The following is a 22,180-nucleotide window of genomic DNA, read 5'->3' on the forward strand; positions in this document are numbered from 1 at the left end:
CTGAGATGAGAGGAGAAGTCTGAACCAGAAAAAAGAGAAAGAAACAGACCCTTACTTTCTCCTTCCCCAATGTGGACTGCCAGCCCAAGCATGCCCTAGGAGCACAAAGACAGAGATTTCTTTGTAAAAATCTCTAAATTGAAATCTCTAAATTGGATTTGAAGTATTACATGGGATATATTTGCTAAATTAAGACTTTTCTATGGCTTGAGATGAGTGAAGACCTGATTAACAATGACCTTGAAAGTCATGGGGCTTCTCTGGGATTTCTCTCAGGGTTATGTAAAGGATTTGAACAGATAGTGGAAAACAAAAACAAAATCGTTACAAAGCTGTGATCACCAAGACAGCATGGTACTGGCACAAAAACAGACACACAGACCAGTGGAACAGAGTAGAGAGCCCAGATATGGACCCACAACTCTATGGTCAAATAATCTTCAACAAAGCAGGAAAGAATATACTGTGGAAAAAAGACATTCTCTTCAATAAATGGTGCTGGGAAAATTGGACAGCTATGTATAGAAGAATGAAACTCAACCATTCTCTTACACCATTCACAAAGATAAACTCGAAATGGATAAAAGACCTCAGCGTGTGGCAGGAATCTATCAAAATCCTAGTGGAGAACATAAGCAGTAACCTCTTCAACAGAGGCCACAGAAACTTCTTTCAAGACACATCTCCAAAGGCAAAGGAAACAAAAGCAAAAATGAACTTTTGGGACTTCATCAAGATCAAAAGCTTCTGCACAGCAAAGGAAACAGTCAACAAAACAAAGAGGCCATCCACGCAATGGGAGAAGATATTCCCAAATGAAACTACAAAGGGCTGATATCTAAGATCTATAAAGAACTCCTCAAACTCAACACATACAAAGTAGATAATCACGTCAAAAAATGGGGAAAAGACATGAACAGACACTTCCCCAAAGAAGACATATAAATGGCTAACGGACACATGAAAAAATGTTCATCATCATTAGCCATCAGGGAGATTCAAATCAAAACCACATTGAGATAACACCTTACACCAGTTAGAATGGCCAAAATTGACAAGACAGTAAACAACAAGTGCTGGAGAGGATGTGGAGAGAGGGGATCCCTCGTACACTTTTGGTGGGAATGCAAGTTGGTGCAGCCACTTTGGAAAACAGCGTGGAGATTCCTTAAGAAGTTAAAAATAGAGCTACCCTATAACCCTGTGATTGCACTACTGGGTATTTACCCCCAAAGATACAGAGGTAGGGAAAAGAAGGGCCATCTGTACCCCAATGTTCACAGCAGCAACGGCCACAGTCGCCAAACTGTGGAAAGAGCCAAGATGCCCATCAACAGACGAATGGATAAAGAAGATATGGTCCATATATTCAATGGAGTATTATTTCCATCAGAAGGATTTCCATCAGAAAGGATGAATACCTAACATTTGTATCAACATGGACAGGACTGGAGGAGATTATGCCGAGTGAAATAAGTCAAGCAGAGAGAGTCAGTTATCCCATGGTTTCACTTACTTGTGGAGCATAACAAATAACACGGAGGACTTTGGGTGGAGAGGAGAAGGGAACTGGGGGAAATCGGAGGGGGAGATGAATGACGAGAGACTGTGGACTCTGAGAAATAAACTGAGGGTTTTTGGGGGGGTGTTGGGTGGGTCTGGTAGTGGGTATTAAGGAGGGCACATATTGCATGGAGCAATGGGTGTGGTGCATAAACAATGAATCTTGGAACCCTGAAAAAATAAAATTAAATTAAAAAAAATAGATTTGGAGGCCCCAAACTTCAGAGAGTTGGTCCCTCCCTCAGGGTGGGGGTCCAGCAATTAGCATTTTAAACAAGGCCCTCCCCAAATGATTCTGATCAAGTTAACCTGCTTGCTACACATGAATAATACTCTTCAAACCCACTGCTCAGCATACAATTGCTTTCCTCTGTGCCTTAATGTAAGCTTTTCATTTCTTGTAAAAGTCTCCACCTTTACTTCAACAGCCTCAAGTGTCATTTCTTTGCAAAGTCCTCTTGGATTCCCTTCTGAATTCCCATTTTCTTCCCTTCCTTGTATGAAGGGAGGCACTTGCAAGAGGTACTTGTAGCCTCCCCCAAATTTTAGCATTCTGGTTAAAAGCACAGACTTTGGAGGAAAACAGGGGTGCAGGTCCCAGCTTGACCACTTATTAGCTGTGCAACCTTCACCAAATTGCCTAAACTCCCTAAGCTTCATTTTGCTCACCTGTAAAATGAGAATAGTGCAGGTGGAATGATATGATGTCTAGAATTTCCTTTTTTCATTTTCTAGATGGGGAGAATGAGTGGGGCTATGAATAAATCAAGACAATTATCAGTTATAGGATGTTAATGATTCAAGTTGGGTGACGAGTGCCTAGCGGTTCATTATATCATTGTGTCTATTTTGTGCATGCTTGAAATATCCATAATAAAAGAAAAAATAATTTTAAAATATGAATGCCCCATCAGAAAAAAACTAATCAAAAGGAATTGTTGACATCCATGAAAAAGATAACAAGTAGGCCAATGATTTTAAATGTTTGGTCTTTCTAATAATTTAATATAAATGTGGTAAAGATGATCTCTTAAGTGACATTAAATGATAGTAAATAAAATAATGGATATAAAGTACCTATCCCAGTATCTATCACGTAATTTTCAATAATTTATTTAAATCTCTTCTATATATCAAGGCAACTTGTGTATACATGTTACCTCCCCTCCCTGAGCTACACTGTGAACAACTAAGAGAAGAAAGTGTTCCAGTCTTAAAAGTGCCCATAATGCCTAGTACATGCATTTGGCCCAAACTAGGTACTCAGTAAATATTTGTGGAATGGGAATTATTTATTTGACAAACATCTGCATGGCACATACTGTGTGACTGGCACTATTCTAAGCACTTCACAAATATAAATCTGTTAATCAAGGACTAGCCCAACGAGGCCCTCTGTCTTAAAGATGAGAAGCCAGAAATAGCAAGATGAGTAACATGTCCAGGATAATACAAGAGGAAGTAGCAGAGCTGAGATCTGAACTTGGACATGCACTTGACAAGCACCAGCCTCCAGGCCTCATAATAGTTGTGCTGTTCTTTATGAATGTTGCCTTTACTCCACCCCCAGCTCCTGCTGTGGGAGCTGCAACCAGCCTGCCTTGTGAATGAGAACAGTGATTCGGCTTCACCGAGTGGAGCCTTTGGGAAAGAGTTTCTATCCAAGAATCCCTGAAATGGCAAATGCCAAAGCAGCAGCCAGGTAGGAGGATACAGAGTCCCAAGAGCTGGAAAGAGAACATTATAGACAATAAATCTAAAGGAGCCAGACGTGAGAATTGAGGTCAGGGTTGCAGAACAGGTTAAGAGTTGAAACCAGGGACAAGGAAGGGAGAAGAAAGCAAGTGCTGGGTAAAGAAACCAGAAAAGAAGAAGAGGATGGAGAAGGAGTGGAGAGGGAAGAAGGGTGGGAAAGGGGGGGAGGAGGAGGAGGAGGAGGAAGTGGAGGACGAGAAGGGAAAGAGAAAGGAGAAAGAGAAGAAAAAGAAGAAGGAGGAGAAGAAGAAGGAGAAGGAGAAGGAGAAGGAGAAGAAGAAGAAGAAGAAGAAGAAGAAGAAGAAGAAGAAGAAGAAGAAGAAGAAGAAGCAGAAGAAGCAGAAGCAGAAGCAGGAGAAGGAGAAAAAGAAAATTTAGAAGAACAAGAACAACAACAACACCACCAGGAGGGAGGGAGGGAAATCAGCAAGGGCAGGATCATTTTTTTTTTCAAGCAGGCTCCAGGCCCAGCATGGAGCCCAATGCAGGGCCTGAATCTAGGACTTCAAAATCAAGACCTGAGGTGAGATCAAGAGTTGGATGCTTAACTGACGGAGCCACCCAAGTGCCCCAAGCATATGACCATATACATATGCAGTGAAGAGAGAAGAGCATATGGAGACAGCTCATATGACCCATGGGGGCCACTACACACAACTTCCCCCCAGATCCACCTTCAATGGCATCACACTGGTGGCTTGAACTCAGCTATGGAGAGAATATTTACACCAGGGATATTGGCAAACACTACAAATTAGAACTTTTTAATTTTTTTAGCAAATACATTTCCCAGCACACCACTGGGTTTGTCCCAGGTGATAGGCTGGTCTTAACCATAAAAATTTTGAGTTGTCTTTTTTGGCAGGCAGGTTCATTTTGTTTCAGTAGAACACATTTGTTCACATGGCCATGAAGAAAGAGCAATGAATAAATGCATGCATGAGTGAATCTTTGCGAAGGGATTCCCAATAGGAACTATTAAAGGAGAGCCATTATAAGCAATTTTGGTAATTGCAGCCTTTCAGGTGGCAAATGAGAGAGGCATCCCCTACAGACTGCAGTCAAGAACTCAAGCATCATTATTTAATCATAGACATCTCTCTGTGAAGCACAGTAAATAGACATTTCCAGGGGATTTCGCAACAAGCCAAGTTTTTGCAACATCCTTCCCCTTCCAGCAAGGAGAGTGGGCAGGTTCATGATGCACATTTCTGTACCAAAAGAAACTCATGAACAAACGTGGATGGAACCACCCCAGCAGACCAAGGCTGTCCTGTTGCTCCAGGATCCCATATACAAGCAGGACACTGGCACATCTCACACCTCGGTGTCTCTCCACCAAAACCATCTCAGCTGGCTCAATCAAGGCATGTGTTACTAATCTTTAACATATTTTAACAGGAAGTGTTAGTTTGGTACACATCTACACCAAGGTGGGATTACAAATCAGCTATGAGAGCTAATAACATACTTTCTGACTCTTAAATGGTGTACAACCATGTTGTCAGTCCAGGAGTGTTGAAAAATGTAAACTGGAGAAATTCTAGGATATGCTTTAAAAAAAAAAAAAAAGCCAAGAAATCTACATTGATTCTTCAACTCATTTTGAACTTTGCAGATCCGTACTTAGAGAAGTCAATGTATAACCTAGCTAAATATTTTTAATAGGTACTTTAGAAAGCTTGAGAAAATGTGACTGTACCTTTAAGAAGATCTATTATCAGAGGAGCAAGGTAATAAAACAGCTGCAGCTAGAACCTGCAGTTGCGAATTGAACTTGCAAGTTGCAAGTCCTGGCACCTAACAGGGGCTTGGGCTTGGTAAACACTTAGTGTTGAATAAAGGCAGTGGAGTTGTAAGAAGAAAGGCATGAAGCTTATAGGACATGCCTTTTTTCTTTTTCCAGCTTATGCCAAGCTGCCGAAAAAGAAAACTTGATGAGTGAGGAATCAGATGTCCTCCTTTCTTGGAAAGAAGTCTCAGAGAAGGATAAGCAAGCAGGATACTAGAGGCACTAATAGTAATTAAAAAATTAGGAAGCAAAAGAATCCCTTCTCACCAGTGAATGAAAGCAGGGCCTCAGGGGCTTCTCAGGAAAGAGGAAGACATTCTTCTGTAAGGACTGCTGACTTTATAGATGCTCTGAAGTTCAAACCACAGGAGCTGAGCATGATCTTGCATGATTTCAGGTTTTGAAACTTATCCTCCTTTTGAGTCCTAGCAGTACAATGAGGATTCAATGAAATTTGATGATGAGCAGCTGAACTGTAGAAAGAAAAATGCTAAATCATATAAAGGTGTTCCTGTTACTTAAAATTTTGCTTTCAAAAATATTTTAAGTGTTCATGTTTAGGTCATTATTATTCATTTTACTTAGCATTTTTCTAGCAAATTGACCAGGTAGAATTTGAGAGAGACCTAAGAGCTCCTGACCTACGCTCTTCTCTGAGGTCTTTTGGACCTCAGCCCGAGTGACTTCCCTAAGTGGCCCTGGTTCGCAGTACAGCTGACTGGATCAGCAAAAATGCAGGCTCAGGCTGGGACAAATCTTTCTCTCTCTGGGGAATTTGGAGCTGAGATGCTAGGGATAAAGGTTAGGGAATATGGAAAGTTGTTTGAATGCTGGGCATGTTAACTTGGGAGTTCAGGGTCAGCCAAGGATTATAAAAGCAAGCAGAGCCAGGCTCTTAAAAAAAGTCCAAAGCACATACACCGACCAGAAAATAGAGGTGGGAATATGCGACCTGAGAACAAGACAAGAGCTAGCTTTGTGGGTTCTCAGTGACTTGACAGATTCTGCTCACTGCCCCCGCCCCCCCAGGTTCTAACTGTTCCCTTCTTTCTTATGTAAGATAGCCCAATGTCCCTTCTAGTAAATTTTTAACTTAAGCCCTTTGAAAGTGGATTTTTGTCTTGGGCCACCTAGAGGAGCTGAAGTGAAGTATTCTTTGACACAGTATTGTCTCCAGGGGTAAGCCTCACTTGGTCCAGCAGGATCCTCCTTCATCTGATGCCACTGGGTAGGTATAAAACCAGTTTGTCCCAGGGCAAGACAACTCCAGGATCCCAGTGTCAGATCTGCCACAATCTGGCATGTGAGTAGGAGCACATTATATAACGTCAGAGTGCCGTGGTTTCCTTCTACAGTAGTGCTTACCCCAAGGCCACCTCTCTACGAGTTTGAGACATGCTGTGTGGACCCTCAGCAGATAATGGTTTCTTTCCATTAAAGAGATAGTTCCTTCCACCTAGAAAACATGGATATCTGGCTCCTGGATTGACCTGGTTCTTACTTAAGAACTCCAAACTCTAAAAATAAAGAACTTAAAAAAAAAATACCTGGAGTATTTCATCTCCTCCAGTGTCCATTCCAAAAGATGGAGCAAGACTGGCTGGTGGCACTGGTCTGCTGGCTGTCTTGCTGTGAGACAGGACAACTGGAGCAAATAACATGAAGGGACATGAGCTGGGGAGTGGATGGTATTTGTAAGCCTTACCAACGGTAATCCTTATAAATAACCATATTCCCATTCTATAGATGAGGAAGCTGAGTCCAAGGTATCTTAGTCACTTCCCCAGGTCCCACAGGTGACAACTGGGAGGGCTGGAATAATACCAGATCTGCCTGACACAAGGCCCTTCTCTTAATGGCTACAGCCGCCTACAGTGAGAACACTCTTTTCTACCTTGACTTGCATAGATGCTGTCTCAGAGAAGTAACAAGGTACCACCCAGAATAGGCATTGTGGAAGTTCAGTTGCCCAGACCTACTTTCTGTAGTGTTTATGTGGCTGGGAAATGAGTTACTTCCCCTTATCCAGGTATGAAGTGCTGCTGGACCCTGACTACCTGGTTCAATCCCATCTCCATCCCTTGCTGGGTGTGGGACCTTGGACAAGTCACTTTACCTCTCCATGATCAGTCTCCTCCTCTGTAAAATAGGTTTTGAAACAACATCAACAGCAGAGGAGCACTAAACAACACTAAACAACACTAAAACAACACTAAACAACAATCCATGAGATACACTTAGTGTAATGCTTGGCAGATATTGAGTACTCAAAAAATGTTCCTTATTAAGAGTAGCATCTGCTTATCAGTCTCCCCCTGGCATATGTGGCATTCTTCATTTCCAGTTTGATTCATACCTTTATTCATTTATTTCCTCACCTCATAAACACTTACAATGACAGTGCTATGAGGGCCTGAGATATACCTAAATCAACATTTGGGTAAAGGAAGATCCTGATGAAGAGGTGACTTCAGAGAAATGAAGAAGTGAGGAGGAGTGTTGTCTGAGGAGAGAACAATGTAGATTATAGCCAGGATGGAGGAGGAGCTACAACACATGCTAGGGAACAAGTAGTTCATTTTTAAGACAAATTCAGGGCACACTGTTCTTAGGATCAGAACAACCCAGTGGTTTTTCCATCTCCCTCAGGGTAGCTACAATGAATGGTCTACAAGGCCCTACATGATCTGCCTCAACTCATTCCCCCTTCCTTTCCCTCTCTGCTCTAGTGACACTAGCCTTCTTACTGACCCCTGATATCACCCCAGGGCCCTTGTACCTACTGTCTCCTCTAGATGTCCACATGGCTTCCTCCCTGACCTCCTTCAAGTCTAGGTTCATATATCACCTCCTCAATGAGGTATTCCTTGAAGGCCCTCCCCTGTCACTCTCTATTCCTGTCTTGCTTTCTCTCCATTATAGTTACTGCCTCTGATACACACCATCCCCAATTAGAATGGAGCTCCATGAGGTCAAGGATTTTGTTTCTGTTCACTGCTATATTCCTAGTGCCAAGAAAGGACATGACTGGGCACTTGATAAATGTCTGTTGAATGAATGAATATGGTCACTCCCCAAATGGCTAAAACAAAAGGGAAGTTGTCAAGAATCAGTTCACATGGAGTCCTGTGTGCTAAGATAAGGCTACTGAACCTAGGCCTAAATTGTGTGGGGAGCCATGAAGGATGTCAGCAGGGCAGGGTCTGACCAGATTCCTATTTAAGAAAAATCTATCTGACTAAAATGTGGAATTGAGAATAAGGGGGCCCAGAAAGAGTAGTAAGACCACTTCAGAGACTAAAGCTGTGACCCCTCCCCCCACCCCGAGAATTTATGAAGGCCTACTGAAGACTGTGACTGGGTGGTTGGAACCAAAGTAAGAACCTATAGGACAGAGTGACTGGTTGACAATAGCAAATAACTAAGAGAGGATATATGTGTTAAATGACTCCTTGGTTTCCATTCTAAACAACTGGACCAATAGCTGTATTATCAAGTTAGGGAATATGAGCAATGGTTTGGGAAGAAAGGATTGAGTTCAGTTTTGTATACACTGAATATTACAAGCCAGTGAAGATGCCCACAAGTGTCAAGACAAAGATGTAATGTCCAATGAAGATCTGGGCTAGACCAAAGAGTCTCATCACATAAATGGTAGTTGCAGGGGACCCAGCTGAAACTGTAGGTCATGGACTTTTAATGGACACCTTGCTGTGGCATCCTGCAGTTGGGGTGAGAGATAGTAGGGAGTACTTCCATTGATAGGCATGTAGGTTAGAAAAATATTTTACTCTCAGGGCATCTGGGTGGCTCAGTGGGTTAAAGCCTCTGCCTTAAGCTCAGGTCATTATCCCAGGGTCCTGGGATCAAGCCCCGCATTGGGCTCTCAGCTCAGCAGGGAGCCTGCTTCCCCCTCTCTCTCTACCTGCCTCTCTGCCAACTTGTGATCTCTGTCTGTCAAATAAATAAATAAAATCTTAAAAAATAAAAAAAGAAAAGAAAAATATTTTACTCTCTTGCCAGGTAGAAATTTGAATGAATCATCTCAAGATAATCCCATGTGGTGACTGATCCCGTAGAATAATTAGGGATAGCAATATTGCTCACCTACATGATGGGTGAATTTGGTCTTGTGGGCTAGCCTAGGAACCTAACCACCTCCTGTTGTTTCCTTGGTCAAATGTACACCCCATTTTCAAGCTGAGGACTGCTGACATTATAAGCTGTGAAACCTTATCATTTCAGTTGTACATCATGAATTTGTCCGCCTAAAAGAAAACTGTTTCTGAAAATGTGAGTCAAGCATGTTTCTGACTCGCAAGAAGGTTGTTGGTGCTGAGGAGCGTAGGTCACCTACCAAATTTCAAGCTCTGAGAGAGATGGAATCCTTGAGGGGAAGAGTATGGAGAAAAGAGGGGAAATCCCAAGATATCATAACAGAACTTGGGGGAAACAAACATCTGAGAACACACTATAATACCTAGCAAATATGTTACACACTGTCCATGGAATTCAGAGGGCAGGAATTTCTATAAATGACTGGCTACACCAGTCAGGATTCTTTGAGCTGCAGTTAACAGACACTCAAACTAACTTAAGTAAAAATAAAAATAATAATCAATTCATTAATCAATTCTTAAAAATTTTAAGGAGGGAGTGCTATTGGCTCAAATGTGTGTAAAGTCAAGGGGTAGCAACTAAAGCTTCAGGCACAACTAGCTCCAGGGGCTCAGGTGATGGCTATCTGATTCAGTTTCATTTCCTCCCACCTTATGACTCTGCTTTCCTGTATGCTAGCAGCTTTATCAAGCAAGTTGACCCTTCATCAAAGCAAGATGGTTGATTTTAGTTTCGGATATGGGTTTTATCCTCCCAAAAACCGTAATGGAAAGAGGATGCTCTTTTTCAATTACTCCAACAAAAGGAGTGATCACAACTGATTGGATGAGCGTGGGTCACGTGTCATCCCTAAACTAACACGACAGCGAGAGTGACTGTAACCCTGATTAGCCACAGCTGGGTCACAGGCTACCTGGAACACAATCGGGCTTTTAGTGTAGGAGAATGGAGTGATTCCCCAGGGAAAATAATGCATTCTGTCACCAGAAGGAGGAATAAATGCTGGCAGTGAGAAGAGCATATGTCTCAGGGGAACCTGGTTGGAAAAACCTTCCTTAGGGCCTTCTTTTCCTCAGAAGACTCCTTGCAGAGCTGATACAAGAAAATTTACAGCCCTGGTGAGCTGGAGAGGTGAAAAAGATTGTGCATAAAGTGTAGAGAGGATGAATGTTGACTGAGGGCCTATCTCACACCTGTGAATGCATCAGCTGAGACCTCTCTGTTCCACCTACCTTCTTCTGCTACAGCACCCAACAAGCAGATTTTAACACACAGCGTTCCCCAGCATCTGGGGTCATCTGATCTCGGCTACTATTCAGCAGAATGATTGAGAAAGAGAAAAGGAAATTAAGTTCAACAACTCGTGTGACTGCGGTGAGGACAGAAGCAAAATGTACTTCTGAACCCTTTGGGGTTGCTTCTACATAGACTCTGCCCTGCCCCTGCCCCTTACTGCAGCATTTCATAATGGGTGTGGCCGTAGAGTACAACCCTTGGGTCACATTTCTAAGAGGAGAGAAATTATTATTCTACCTGCAGGGAGGGTAGGTGATGAATGAAAGAATTTTCCAGATCCCCTCTTACATATGTCAGGGAAAAGAGTGATGTGTTGAAGGAAAAAAAGATCTGGGGTGGACACAGCTCGGACACCAGCCAGGGAACCAGTACCAGCAAGTTGGTTGAAAAAAGCAAGTGCTGGAGCAGCAGTCCAACTGGAGCTGCACAGGTCACAGGACAGGTGCAAGATGAGAGAGATAAAGTCCTAACTAATAACTAGGATATCAACAGAAGGTAAATTGGAAGCCTAAATCCACTGCATACAGCAACAGGGGCCCCAGGGTCCACAATGCAATTGCTTTAACAGCATACCTAAGGGGCAGGGAAAGTGTGAGAGCCATTTTCTAGAGATAATTCAAGTTCAAAGACAACAGGAATTAAAAGAGGAGAGAAAGCACAATAAAAACCAAGTAGGTACACAGTTGGTCTGAAGGATTCATTTAGATAAAACATGGGACTCTGGAGTAGGTCCAAGGCCATGATGCTTGGACATTGCTCTATAAATCTTAAAGAAGTAGCCTTCCAAGTTCAACATTTGGTATCAACCAATAATATGTTCAAAAACCTGAAATCCTACTCTTCTGGGGCCACCTTTAGCCTGATGTTGAAATAGTGTTTTTCAATGAATTCTTTATTAAACTTGTTTCTTGACTTATGACCTGTCAACAAAGTGGGTTGTTGCTCCTAAAATATGGATCCAGCTTTTCTAAGGCTCACACCTTGGCTTGGCATTCCTTTAGGAAAGGTTTCTCTTTTGATGGATATTTTTGTGCCAACATAGATCTTCAGGTCTTTCAGTCTGTGTTCTTGTCATCCCTGAAGCATTTATGCCTTACTTTGTCCTTTCATTATAATCAGCTGCCCTTAGCTTGCTACTCCCTGCAAGGGCTCTGCCTCAATCACATATGCATTAGAACAATTGCCCTTTAGCTGTGGATCAAGTTATCTTTGGGGTGCCCTATGTAAATGAGAACACTTCAAAATGCTAATTCATAATGAGCCAAAAGTTGACTGACAGAGTAATAATACTACTACTATGAGTGGACTGTTGAGAAGGCCAAATGGATGGACCACGAAAGAACATGGCTGGGAAAAGAAGTGAGCTGACCAGAAGCATGGATGGAAAAGAAAAGGAACAAAGAGAAACACAGGCAGGTAATGACTCCCAGAGGAGGCTGGGAGTGATATTGGCTGGAAATGAAAGGGAAAAAGGCTAATTATTTTGTTACTGTCATGACAGCTGTATAACAGAAAAGAATATAAGATTTGGAAGTCTCTAGGAGAAAAAAGAAGTGAATCTGAGAGAGTAACTGATAGGATTAAGCACTTGAAAAAAAGGTGTGTATCAGAAAGGCAAATGCAAAGGGGAGAAAACAGGGAGAGCCTGGGTGGCTCAGTTGGTTAAGCATCTGACTCTTAGTTTCAGCTCAGGTCATGATCTCAGGGTCACAATCACAGGGTTCTGAGATCAAGGCCCAAGATGAGCCTCAGGTTAGGCTCCCCCGAGTGGGGCTTTCCCTTGTTGTTGTCGGGCTCCCTGCTCAGCCTGAGTCTGCTTCAGATTCTCCCTTTCCCTTACACCCCTTCCCCTGCTCGCACTCAAGCCTCTAAAATAAACAAATCTTTTAAAAGAAAAAAGAAGGGCAATAAAAAGATTTTTCAATTACAGAAATATAATCAGAGCATACCTTTTGGCTCTTTGGTGAACAATATTTGCAAGTGATATAAACAGTGATACCATTATACCAGAAGGATGAAAGATAGGGAGTAAAAGAGAGCTAAATCCTCAGCCATTATTTCAGGATGTAAATAAGATAATATCTAAAGTTGCTACATCGAGGAATAGGTAAAGGAATTTATTACTTAGAAAATAGCTGAAAAAGTTAAAAATGGTTGCCTGCAGAGAACAGGAAGGAGGGTAAAGCTGGAGACTGTTGCTTCTCATTGCAAGCCCTTCTGTGCTACTTAATTAGTTTTAGTTAGCATGAGACTCAGTGTTAGAAGAAGTTTTCCTGAGCATCTGCCCAGTGCTAAGGATTTTACACAAATTCAAACCTCATTCATTTTTACTATATGTACTGCTGAAGCGAGCACTCAAACCTCATTCAAACCTCACAACAAGAACAAACACTTCTCCGGTGCTTACTCTGTGCTTTACATTTATTAACGAATTCAATCTTTGCAACAATTTTATGAAGTGGTTAATCTTATTTTCCTCCTTCAGCAGAGGAGGAAATTGATGCACAGAGGCCAAGAAACTTGCCTGTGATCACAAGCTGGGGAGTGGTGGCGGCGCTGCAATCTGAGCCCAGGGAACCTAGCCCCTAACCTCTGAATCCTGTGTGCCCTCAAACAAAGCCAAGGCACAGATATCTCAGCTTTGGAGATGAGGGGATGTAGGGAAGACAAGGCCACTTTTCTGAGACCATGCAGACAGTATGTCATGGGATCTGGTTTGACTGTGAGTTAGATTAGCCTTAACACCTATGCTCGGTCTCTCTGTGGTGCCCTGCGAACCTGCATTTAAACAAATGAGCTAGTCAGGAACAAGGCTGTTGTTCACCACTGTGATTCAACATAGTGCTGGAAGTTCTAGCCAGTACGGGAAGGTAAGAAAAGAAAATTTAAAATACCTAATCAAATAAGAAATAAAATGGCCTATATTTGCAGATGACATGATGCTCCACACAGAAAATCCCAAGGAATACACACACTTGCATACACACACACACACACACACACACACACACAAACCCAACAACTAGAACTAATAAATGAGTTTAGTAAGGTTGGAGGGTATAAGACAAACATACAAAAATCAATTGTATTTCTAGGTACTCATAATGAACACATGGAAACCAAATTAAAAATATGACACCACTTACAATGGCTTAAGAAATGAAATCGGTATAAATTCAAATCTAAAAATAGTACGTATAGAAATTATATGCTGAAAACCATGAAATAAAAGACTTAAATAAACAGAGGGACACACCTTGTACATGAATCAGAAGACTCAGTATGAAATAAAGATGTCAGTTCTGCCCAAAGTAATACAGGAATACACAAGTTTGACATCATTCCTGTTTGGTCTTTTGTGTTGTCTGTTTTGCTAAATCTGGCAACACAACCACGGTGCCTGCCCTCATGGGGTTTATAATCTAGTTGAAGGAGAAGACAAAAACTCTTCAAGCAACAAAATAATAAATAAAGGAAGAATGTTCTATAATAAAGAATATAGGAGACCGATTCTAGACAAGGACAGTCAGAGAATGCCTCTCTGGCACAGTGACATGCGGAGACGTGAAGTATAAGGAGTCTATAAAGACTCAAGTCAGGATGATCAAACGAAAAGAACACAGAGCAAGGGCTCGAATGTGGGGGATGAGTTTGGGGTTTTCCAAGAATTAGAAGAAGGGCAGTGCAGCTGGAACAAAGTGAACAAGGCAGAAGAATAACCAAAGGAGGAAGTCCGGAGAGAAAAGTAGGAGTCAAATCTCACAAGACCCTGAAGAGACACAATAAGGTACTTCACACTTGGGAAACAATTGAGGGGGAATAAAATCACATTTTTGAAAGATCACTCTGCGGAGAATGCTCTGGAGGAGCAAGGATGAAAGTGAAAGCAAACAAACAAAAACACCCAAAACTGGGTTGGAGACCACTGTAGGAAATTATCCAGGGAAGAGCAAATGGTGGTGGCTTTGGCTAAGGTGATGGCAATTAAAGGGAAAGGTATGGATGGGATTTGGAAGTAAAGTCAGCAGGACCTACTGATGGATTGAGGGGGAAAAAGGAAGACAAGGGAAAGTGGGGGAATTAATGGCTTGACCAAGTTGGGAGAATAATGATGCTATTTGGTGAGATCACAGGAAACATGAGCAAGCAGAGGAGAGGAGGCGGGAAATCAAGCTTTCAATGCTGGGCATATTGAGACTGAAATTTCTGATGGACAACCAAATGAAAATTTCAAGGAAGCTCTGCCCAAAGGAGAGGTGTGGGGTAGGGGTTGAAAAGGGGCATCTTCAGTATATAAATCAATGGCTCTCAACCCTAGCTACTCAATAATTTGCCCACAGAGCTTTTTAAATGTCCTGCTGCCCACACCCTACCACCAGATATATATCTCACTTTATACCCGTCTGATTAGTTATATTAGTATACTTTTATGAATAATAAAAGAAAATTACAAGCACTGAAAAGATATGGGAGACACAACCCTCAGACATCACTGGTGGGAGTTGAAGTTCTGTTCAATGAATCCAGAAAGCAAGGCAATGGCATCTAGAAATCTTTAAAAAATGTTCAGGTCCCATAACCCAGGAATTTCACTGCTAGGTATAGTCCATAGAGAAACTTCTCTTGCTTATGTACAAGGAGACATATACAAGGATATTTCCCTTTGGTAACAGGAGAAAAGGGGGGGGGACTACTTAAACATCTATTATCAGAAAATGGATAAAGTAAAAATGGTATAATCATACTATAGAATATTCCAGCAATTAAAAATCAATAAACTAGATCAACGTTTCCTACTGTAAATAGATCTCAAATATACAGTCGACTGAAAAAAGGCAAATTTGCACAATGATACAAAAAGTATGATGTTACTGACTGAAAGACATGATTTTTCGAAGTGTGGGTTCTGGAACTAGTACAGAAAGGAGAGAGGATATATTTGGGACCAGAGCAATCTTTGATTTTTGCTCAAACCCAACATTTTGTTTAAACTCTCCCCACTTCTTCTTTCTGACACCATTCTTACCACTGACTTCCTATTTTTCTCTTCCAATGCCTTCTCTCTCCCTCCCTCTCTCCTAAAATCCCCTAATCTAGGTTCACTGAGTGGGTTTCAGAGAAACTATAAATCCCCTGACATTCTAAGTAAATTTTGCATTTATGAGTATTTTTCCTGGGGAATGGGTCCATAGCTTTCATCCAATTCTCAGTGTCCCGTAAAAGTTGAAAATTCAAGAGAAAAAAATTTTCATAGAATACATGTAGCTCCAATACAGTTTCCTTGGTCTATCTTGCCCTGGGAGCAAGAGTTATTTCTCATCAGAAGGAAAAAAATAAAAGAGAGAAAATGTAAAGTGATTTGTTCTGACCCTGTTTCCACTAGCACTGTGCCCTGGGAGAAAGTGCCCTGCCTTTGGAAACATAAACATCTCTATCCTTCCCGGCATGCCAGGCCTCCCATCCATCATTCCAGTCAGGCTCTGGGCAGCAGTGGCCAGCTTCCTCTTCTGCTATTCATGACCCTCTCCATCGAATGTCAGGGTCTGGCTCGGGCCAGCTTGCTGACAACCTATGAAGATTTTTCTAACCTGTCAAACAGCTACTGCGCCATTGAAGCTCTCCAGAGCTGGAGAAACTACAAGAGACCAGGAGGGGACAACCAGTTTTGTAGAGGATGCTCCCACTGAGTGTTCAAACCCACAGGTCCAGGCATAGCTACAGGGGTTCCGCAAGGCCTGGAGACCCTGGGATCTAAGTGGGCTCCTCTGTAACCCAGCATTGTAGAACCCAATAGTTCTATGTTCTAAAGCAACAGAGAAAACCAGTGAGATGGGAACAATTGACACACACACACCTGGGGTCAACAGAGGGGCAGCCAGGCAGCTCTGCTGATCTTGGCTGGGCTTGCTCACATGTCCGGGTGTCAGCTGGCTGTCCGCTGATCTGAACTGCCTCTAACGGGTGAATGGGCCGATTTAGCTCTGCACCAAGTTTCTCTCACTCAGCAGCACACTAGCCTGGGCACGGCAATGAGAAAGGTACAAGAGACAGCAAGCACTGAGCCGATTTGAAGCCTCTGCTTACATCATATCTACACATACCCCATTGGCTAAATCAAGTCACAGGGCTGAGCCCAGAGTCAAAGGCAGCGCTGATCACCTTCCTCACAGTTGGCAGGCACTGCAAGCCAGGTGAGAGCCTATATTTAGAGGTCAGGCTCTGCCTTTTACCAGGGATGTCTTTTAAATTCTCTGAGCAAGTAATACACTGCTTTCTCACCTATCTGGTTAATGAAATCTTTTTTTTTTTTTTTCTGTTAATGTGGTAATACAGAGTCCACAACGAGTTGGAGAAATAGGTACCTTAACACACTGTTGGTGGGACAGTACCTTTTTTTTTTTTTAAGATTTTGTTTATTTATTTGACAGAGAGAGATCACAAGCAGGCAGAGAGGCAGGCAGAGAGAAAGGGGGAAGCAGGCTTCCTGCTGAGCAGAGAGCCCAATGTGGGGCTTGATCCCAGAACCGTGGGATCATGACCCGAGCCGAAAGCAGAGGCTTTAACCCACTGAGCCACTCAGGCGTCCCAGGAGAGTACCTTTTTAAAAGACAATTGAATCATATTTTTCTTGATAGATTGCAAAAAATGGCCTGAAATTCTTCTCCCCTTCTGGATGTGACTCCGCAACTCCTCCCCCCAAGAATGTGCATTTGTCATGTGACTTGCTTGGACCAAAGGACTGATAGCAAATGTGACACACGCAGTTTTAATAGCACGTGTATATTGGGAACTGCCAACTCCACTGTGCTTGGAAGCCACTGTGTGATGAGCCCAAGCCAGCTGGCTTGCTATGGAATGAGAGGTCATGTGGAGGAAGTTCAAGGTGCCTCAGTGGATTTGTGTGGACAGACACAAGTCCACCTGAGATAGCCACACCTGCCCTAGAACAGAAAAACCACCCAGCAGAGTCTGGTCCCAACTGCCAAATCCCAGAATTCCAGAAGGAGCCGATAAAAGATGTCAACTCATTTCATCATATTCTCCTAAGGGTGCCTTTCAGAAGTAGAGTGACCACGAAGCTTCATTCAACAAATTTCTATTATGCCCCTGCTATCACGTGTGGGATTGTTCTGAGCACTGGCGAGGTACCAATGAAAAAAAAAAAAGATGAAAACTGTTCCTACCTCATGAAGCCTGCATTCTAGGGTTAAGACAAATTTTAATTATAACCAAGTACAACATATTGTGTGAACAAGAGTAATAAGCACTCCGGGGAGCAATAATAATAATAATAATGTATGACACCATGAGTCAGGCACCATTTAAATGAGGGGAGGGGGAACTGAGCAGGGATATTACAGGAGAAAGCCAGAGAAGTTGACATTTGAATAACAATCTGAAGGAGATGAGGAAATGAGCCGCCTTGATGGGGGGGGGGGGGGACCTCTGGGGAGAGGGAACAGCAAGGCCGAAGGTGGACTTGGAAGCAGGGCTGAGGGCAGGATTCGAGGTCAGAGATGTGAAAGGTGGGAGGTGGGGTGGGCGTTGTAGGCTTGATAGGTGCTATCAGGAGTCTTTTGTAAACACTTCTAATACACCTCTAATTTTTTCTTAACCAAGTGTGTGAATGTTCCCTACAGAACAATGGTTTGAAAGAAGTATATAGAACAAAAACAAATAGCGATCCTGTGCTGCACTCCCAGATTCCAATTTTAGTGGACCCTATCGCATTTTATCATAATTCATGGCCATGCATACTTAGAACTCCGGGGAGCCTGCAGGAGAGTCCGGTCATTTTTGGGCACAGGCTGCCCTCTGCTGTTAGCTATTGGATAGGCATCCACAAGACACACCTGAAAGGAGCAGGATCATTGTCCCCGTCGGGGAAAAAACCGTTCACAGAAGCTCCCAGCTTCCTGCCAGTAAGCTTGACTATGTCAGAAAGCCCTTGAAAGACAGGACAAGAGAACACATCTCCCAATCTTTACACATTCATTTTCCATCCATATATTTCAGTTCTTAAAGGACTCAAAATTTACCCACTTGTTCACTGAATTCTCTTCAAACCCCTGTGGGGCAAGCTGTGTTGCTGCAGAGGAGAGAATGGAGGCTGGGAGGCTGTGAAACATGCCCTCCTTCTCATTAGCCAGTGCATGATAAAACCAGGCTAAAAGTGGGGCCTCCCAACACCCCTCCAGATCGGCTGAAACCCAACACAGGGTGGTGGTTTGCTCAAAGTCACAAAGATGAAGCAGATGGGTGCCTGGGTTGAGCATCTGCCTCTTGGTTTCTGCTCAGGTCATGATATCAGGGTAGTGAGATGGAGCCCCACATCGGGCTCTGTGCTCAGCAGGGAAGTGTGCTTAAGATTCTCTCTCACTCTCCCTCTGGCCTACCCCTCTCTCATGCACGCTCTCTCAAATAAGTAAATAAATCTTTGAAAAAACCAACCAACCAACAAACAAATGTGAAGCGGCAAACCCAGGACAAAAAGCTGTGAGTTTTTATCACCACAACCAAGACTCCCCCTTGCGGTCCCTCCTACCCTGCTCTGCGTCCCCATCTGTTTCTCTCCCAGCTTCTACCTCCAGTCAGGAAGGATCCATGGATAGCTGAGGGATGGATGGTGGACTCGAGGCCAGGGATGACACAAAGGAAACAGGGAACAGATAAACATGAGCCATCTTCGTGGATGCCAGATGAGACAGATGAAAGTGGGTGGGCTCACCAATACTGCGGAACTGTGTTAAGCCCTCCTGGAACACAGACACCAATGGGAGAAAGAAAATGAGGAACTGACTGAGAATAATTGGAACTGACTGAGAAGAGCTGGAATTAAAAGAATTTAGTTCAAATTGACTAAGATTACATTCCCACCTTCCGCACTGTGGGACTCAGAATAGAAACCAAGCTGGGGTATCAAAATCGAAGGAGGTGACGTGTTTGCACACTGGAGGGTTGTAGCCTGAGAAATGTGTGCCCACTAAAGACAAGAGACACAGCACTGAAGTTGAACTCAAAAGACCTGCGTTCCAGCCCTGCCTTTCCCACTGAGATGGAGGTGGTTTAAGGCAAATCCCTTACCCTTGCAGTTTTGGCTTCTTTGACATTCATGATACCTCTCAAGGGGCTCTGCTGAGGGTCCAGGAAGGGCTCTGCTAAGGATCCATGAAGCAGGGAATGTAATCCTGCCTAGAAACACTGTGACAAGTCACCAAATGGCAAATGCGACCCCCTCTCAAAAAAAGAAAAAAAAATCGTATGACCCTACTCTAAAGCAGGTGGTAAGCAAAGGACTTTTTTTTACTAAAAACAAGCTATTTTTATCCTCCAAACTTGTCTCTGGCAAATGTGAAGGCAGTAGTGATAAATGGCTGTGGTTTGCAAGTTTGGATACAAAAGCTAGGAGGGATCTAACTTGTCAGATCTGAGATAGAGGAAGAAAGGACAATTCTCAAGGAAGGTGAGGGAGAGGGGGTGGCTGGAGCATGATGCTCTGGAAGCTTAGGCCAAGGAGAAACAGGCTAGGAGACAAGTAGTGGAAAGCATTTTTTGAAGTTGTGTGCTGTATGAAGTATCATGCAGAACTCTCTGTTGCGTCCCTACGAAATCTTCGGTAAGATCTGCATTGCTTACTAATGCTTAGGGAAGCGTGATTTCTTTTTCAAGGGATGTAAAGAAACCCCAAGTCCTGCTTTAACTGTATCACAAGGTGAAAACTGAAGTGATCCATAAAGAGAAGCCAATATACAGACTGTGGGGACATCCTTGTCCTCAGGAAGTTCAAAACTACAGAGAACGGGACATCTTTATTACAGAAATCATTAAAATTTAATATGACAAATATGCTAAAGGCTATTTTAGAAATACACATGAAGGATTGTATTACACACTGGAGGGAGTAACTAGCTCTACCTGAGAAATCGAGGAACATTTCAACAGGTAAAATGTTAGCTGGGCAGATGGAGAAGTAAAGAGGAAATCATTCTGTGAGAGCTAATAGAATCTGCCTTGAAATAGTCATGTCTCTCTTGACTCCTGTGGATAACACAGGAAAAGAGGGCAGAATCTTACAAAAAGCATACTGGCTGAGACGAGTGAACAGGCAATAAATTAGAGCACTAAAAAAGAAAATATAGATGAGAAAAGAAATCATGATCCGCATCATAACTGTGAGATTAGATTAACAACATGAAGAAAATTTTTTAAAGCAAAGAGGTTTACGTTGATGATGACAAAGTTCCAACCCACATGAAGCTCTAACTATTGTAAACGTTTATATACTGGGAGCATCTGGATGGCACAGTTGGTTGAGCATCCGACTCTTAATTTCAGCTCAGGTCATGATCTCAGAGTCATGAGAGCGAGCCTTCTGTCAGACTGCGCTCTGTAGGGCATCTGCTTGAGATTCTCTCTCTCCCTGTCTCTGCCCTTCCCTCCCAAAATAAATAAATTAATTTTTTTTTTTTAAAAGAAGCTTTGGGGCACCTGGGTGGCTCAGTTGGTTAAGCAACTGCCTTCAGCTCAGGTCATGATCCTGGAGTGCCGGGATCAAGTCCTGAATCAGGCTCCCTGCTCAGCAGGGTGTCTGCTTCTCCCTCTGACCCTCTCCCCTCTCATGTTCTCTCTCTCACTCTCTCTCTCTCTAAGTAAATAAATAAAATCTTAAAAAAAAAAAAAGAAGCAGCAGCTTTGATTCCTTTGATTGGGAGAATGGTATTTAGACAATGCTAGGTATGTTCACTGTTATGATATGTTATGATATTTAGAGAGTGCTAGGCATGTTCACTGTTAGCTACTGAGGGTGTCATTACTTCTAGCCCAGTTCAGAGATAGAGAGACAGACAGACAAAGAGACATATACACAATACATCTATTTCTGGCATTTATCTACCAATATTTAAAATCATGACGTCACACTGATAGATCCAATTCCAATCCAACACCACTGGGTTTATTCTAGCCTTTCCTTTTTCTACAGTTTCCCTTTTTCTCGCAGTGAGAAACTTATCTCTCATTATCCACAATGCATTTCCTTATTAAGATATACATAAAAATAAAATGGAAAAAAAAAGATATACATAAAATAGTTTCATAATTATTAATCTTTTAAAAACTAGATATTCGGGGTACCTGTGTGGCTCAGTTAAGGGTCTGACTCTTGATTTCAGTTCAGGTCATAATGTCAGGGTTGTGAGATAGAGCCCCACATAGGGTTCTGTGCTGAGTGTGGAGCCTGTTTAAGATTCTTTCTCTCTGTCTCCTTCTGCCCCTCCTCCCAGCTCATGTGCTCACTCACTGCACGCTCTCTCAAAAAAATAAATAAATTTTTTAAAAACAGGTATTTTGAGGAGTTCTGTTTCTGAAACATAAAAGGATTGGTCTTTTTGATTTAATAAAAAGAGAGGAAAAGGAGAGCCCAAAATACACACTGAAGAAAGGTCCCACAGGTGTAAAAACAGATTTTTCCAGCAGACCAAGAAGAAACACCAAGTTCACAGATGAGAACTCTCATTCCCGTTCAAGCCAAAAGAGAACCTCACATTCAAGTGCTGGTTTAGCAGATCCTAAAATTTTTCCATTCAAAATTAAATTACTTTGGCTCACAAATTTTGAAACGACTGATCACACTATCTTCCAGGAGCTTCCAGATTT

This window comes from Meles meles, chromosome 21 (genome assembly GCF_922984935.1).
Source record: "Meles meles chromosome 21, mMelMel3.1 paternal haplotype, whole genome shotgun sequence".
Taxonomy (NCBI): domain Eukaryota; kingdom Metazoa; phylum Chordata; class Mammalia; order Carnivora; family Mustelidae; genus Meles; species Meles meles.